Genomic DNA, 4,816 nt, shown 5'->3' with positions numbered 1-4,816 from the left:
ATACATAATTTTTTTTTTTTTTTTTTTAAGGAAAGGGTCTACAGGGTGTTCAGGGTCTCACTACTAGACCAGACTCGTAGTGATCCGCCTGTTTACAGCTTCCCAAGAGCTGAGATTACAGGCACAGGCCACCATGCCCAGTCTCAATTGGTGTCTCAGCATGCCCCCAGGGGCAGGGCTGGCTGGGCAGGCTATCCAAAGATCAGTCCCTGGACCCCTGCACCTGCTTACAGGTACTTTAATCTGCTGAGCTATTTGGCCTGCCTCAAATACATAAAATTAAAAAAAATAATAAAGTTATACTATTATGAGGAATTATGTAAATTTCTCTATACAGAGAAACAAGTTTTAAAAATGCATACCGGGCCCAGGAGATAGCTCAGTAGAATAAGCACTTGCCTGGCAAGCTCAAAGGCCTGAGCTCAATCCCCGGTTCTGGAAAAAAAAAAAAAAAAAAAAAAATGCGTACAAAGGCCAGGTATGATGGTACAGGCCTGTAATCCCTGCACTCAGGAAGCTGAGGCAGGAGGATTACTTTGAATTCGCCAGCCTAAACTACACAGTGAGTTCAAGGCCTGCCTGCATTACGTGATGATACTTGTTTAAAACTTTAAAAATGTTAAAAAAAAAAAAATCCAGAAATAAAAAAATGTTAAGTGAGGTCAATCCCCAGCACCACAAAAACAAACAACAACAAAAATGGTAACTGATAGTTTAAGGAAGGCAGTGGTAGGAGTGTTTCTTTTCTCCTCGTCATACATTTCTGCACTTAAGAAATAAAATGGTTTATGCAAAGCAGTAAAGCTGTCTGTCAAGAGCTGGGACCCTGGCTGCGCCTGGCAGCACAGAGGAGCGTGCTGCCAGCTAACTCTCAGGCAGCCTGCTTTGTGAGCTCTGCTGGAGTGAGGGCAGAAAGAAACAAACCCAAGCAGTGAAGGGCAACCGGCCAAATTCCTTCTCTCTCAAGCACCCAGCACAGGGCCCTGTGCCCGGCACAGACCCAGCGCTGACAGACTTCACTTGCAGAAGATTGCACTCCAGCCTGCCTTGCGATCCAGGCTCGGTGGCAGCAGCCTCAGCCCCGAGGAGGCTTCCTGTTTCTTGGCCACACAGTCACAGTTTCCTTGCCTGCCCTGGAGGGTGGGGTGGACCTCAGCAGCCACAGAGCACAGCAGAGTCTGGCTAGAGTTCAGCTGCAGGCCTCGAGATATTTCTGTTCATTGTTACCTCGTTAAATATCCGGCCTTCTCGCAGCCTAGACCTTCGGCCTTCTAGAGCACACAGACCGCGGGGACCTCAGAGCCATAACTTTCACAGGAGTCTGGGCAAGGTGGCGGTGCTCGGATCTTCTCATCTGTCCTCCTGTCTGTCAGCGCTGGGTCTGCGCAGGCACAGAGCACTGTGCTGGGTGCTTGAGAGAGAAGAAATAATTTATGTACAGTTGCCCTTCACTGTGTTTTTTTTTTTTTTCTGCCCTTCACTGTTGCAGAGGATTTCACTCTAAGCCTTCCCCTGAGATGTGAAATTTCAGGAATGTTCAAGTGGTGTAACATCTTCCTGTAACTACCACACTTTCCACTAAAGTTCTTGTCACCTCTAGATTACTTATGATTCATAATGGCACACAAACGCTATGTAAATATTGCATTTTTTATTTATTTATTTATTTATTCATTCATTCATTTTGTGTGTGTGGCCAGCTCAGCCCACCAGGGGGCAGAGCTGGCTGGCATGTGGTGCTGGGGATTGAACCGCGGTCCCTGTGCTTTGCTTAGCTTAGCTTGTTCTAAGTAGGTGCTTTAGACCACCGAGCCATCTCACCAGCCCCAATATTGTATTTTTTAAAAAGAATAATGACGGGGCAGGGGAGATAGTTCAGTAGAATAAGCGCTTCCCTGGCAAGCACAAGGGACTGAGTTCAATCCCTGGTTCCACCAAAGGAAAAAAAAAAAAAAAAAAAGAATTAACGGACAAAGGGGAAAATGTCTGCATATGTTTGTTACAAAGGCGATTTATATAAATATTTTCAGTCTGAGCTGGGTGTGGTAACACACACTTGCAACCCCAGCATTCTGAGAGGCTGAGGCAGGATCACGAAGTGCACAGGACCCGGCCTGGGCAACTCGGGCTTTAGCAAGACTGTCTCCAAAGAAGAGAGCTGGGAGAAATGCTCAGTAGGAAAGTCCTGGAGTCAAGCCCAAGTGCCACGAAATAATTAATTCATTCAATCTGGCGGTTGAATCTGTGCATGCCAACTGTACCAGCACCAGGACAAAAGCCAGCACAAATGGAACGTCCACAGAGCGACTCCTTCAACCGAGCAAACGTCCATTTAGCGATGGTCTGACTCAGGCAGCCCTTAGGGACACACGTGGAGGCTTGGGGAGGAGGGACATTCCAGTTGTGTCCTGAAGGGGAGGCAGCGAGCCGAGAGGGCCCGGAGCTGAGGAACCGGCACTAGGAGGAGAGAAGGGGGCGAGCGGGCGGAGGGTCCCGGCGTGCCGGCGCTGCGGGAGCGGGAGGGGCCGAGTGCGCGCGGGCGGCTGGCGAAGGTCGCTCCCGCGGGCACAGAAGCAGCACGGCTCCAAAACTCAGCGCCACTGCCACTGTCACTGAGGAAACTGGAACAACCAGGGGGAACGTCCGCGGCTGCTGACCCTGCACCGCCTGCCTCGGCCGGCCGCCGGAGGAGCGCGGCGACTTCCGCAGCCCTTGCTCAAGCGTGCGCTGGGTTTCTCATCCTCCCTGCGCAGGGACAAAAGGATGGCGGTCCAGAGAATCACGCGTCCTTTCCAATTCAACACATTTTAGGGTTGTTTTGTTGTAACATTGAGAATTTGCGCTGAGCTACACCCTCAAGCCCTCAGCCCTTTCATTTTTATTTATTTTTATTTTTGAGACAGAATCTTGCAAAATTGCCTAGGCTAGACTCTAACTTGAAATACTCCGCCTGAACCTCCCAGAATACTGAGATTACAGTCCTGAGTCAGCGCAGCTGGCTACAACTTTCACCATCTGATGGCATCAGGAACATGCTGCTGTGGTTTGTCTTACTATCGAAGAATCCCCTATTGACTCCCCTACTGATACAGGGATGGTACAGGAGCTCCAAATAATGCAAGGGAAATAGCCAGGCGTCCAGTAAGCTGACTTTGTGGTCTCTAAAATTGAAGAATTTAAGAAAAGGAAAGAAAATTGAAGCATTAATTCTAGGAACAGGGCCGAGGAGATAGCTCAGTAGAATAAGTGCCTGCCTGGCAAGTGCAGGGTCCTGAGTTCAATCCCCTGTACTGAAGAAAAACAAAAAAAAAGGAACAATGGGAGTTAAGAGTAGGAAGTATTTATTGAAAGAGAAGCTTTTTTTTTTTTTTTAAACGTGTGTGTGTGTGTGTGTGTGTCCAGCTCAGCCCACCAGGAGGCGGCTGGCATGTGGTGCTGGGGGATTGAACCGTGGTCCCTGTGCTTTTGCTTAGCTTGTTCTAAGTAGGTGCTTTAGACCACTGAGCCATCTCACCAGCCCTAAACATTTTATTGTATTTTTTAAATTTTTTCGGCAGAACCAGGGATTGAACTCAGGCCCTTTTGCTTTCCAGGTAAGCGCTTATTCTACTGAACCATCTCCTCAGCCCCGGTCCCTATGCTTTGCTAAGCTTGTTCTAAGTAGGTGCTTCAGCAGCGAAAGAGAAACTTTTTAAATTAAATTATAATAAATCCTCATTTATCTGAGTAAAGATTTTTACAATTGCCAACAAACCCCTATACAATGGCTCTTTCTTTTTTTCTTTTTTTTGGTGGAATCAGGGATTGAACTCAGGCCCTTGTGCTTGCGAGGGAAGCGCTTATTCCACTGAGCCATCTTCCCAGTCCCCAATGGCTCTTTATTTCTACATGTTAACGTTTTAGTAGTCCCCTCTGCAGGAATATTAGCTTTGTATAAGCAAAAGACTTGGGATTTTTTTTTATTTTTTAAGATTTGGGGGGCTGGGGAGATGGCTCAGTGGAATAAGCACTTCCCTGGCAAGGGCAAGGGCCTGAGTTCAATCCTCGGTTCTGCAAAAAAAAAAAAAAGATGTGGTTTGTTGTCAGCACTTAATCTATGTGCGTTGAATGAGAAAGTGATTGTGGAAGCCAGGCAGGTGCACTCATGAGGTTCTGGAAGTGACCCAGTGGAAGGCTATGAGTCCTTGGGTGGGGATGGTGGCCACGGGGGCAGCGCGGCAGCATGCGTTTTGGTGCCATGCTTGTGCTACATTTTACAGGAAATGTTCAGCAAGCACTCAAGCTCTTCTTGGGGAGGCACTTAATGAAAATGCAGACTTTGTATCCATGAGGACCTAAGGGCCATCGCTGGAGCCTGTGCGCGTAGGTTTCAAGTCAGTGTCTAAACCAGGGGCCACACTGGTTTCATGAAGGTAGCTGCATTTTGACGGAACCAGGGATTGAACTCAGGCCCTTGTGCTTGCCAGGGAAGCACTTATTCCACTGAGCCATCTCCCCAACCCCTACATTACTCCTCAGAGATGCCATCTGAAGCTGACCTGCAACTTGCTAGTTGGAAAGTCTCTTAAAAGCCCTGTACACAGGCGAGGGAGATAGCTCAGTAGACTAAGCACTTGCCTGGCAAGTGTAGGGTCCTGAGTTCAATCCCTGGTACCACAAAAAAAAAAAAAAAAACCTGTAGGCAGGGCTGGCTAGATGGCTCAGCAGATTAAAGCACCTGCTTATTCTCTTCTGGAGGGTTAACAACCTAAGTTTGCAGACCAAAATTAGAGAAAAAGGAGGGCTGCAAGGAAAGCCAACATTTTGGCCCTAGCCT

This window comes from Octodon degus, unplaced genomic scaffold, assembly GCF_000260255.1.
Source record: "Octodon degus isolate 3935 unplaced genomic scaffold, OctDeg1.0 scaffold00007, whole genome shotgun sequence".
NCBI lineage: Eukaryota > Metazoa > Chordata > Mammalia > Rodentia > Octodontidae > Octodon > Octodon degus.
The sequence above is the reverse complement of the archived record's forward strand: the minus strand, read 5'-3'. Positions refer to the sequence as shown.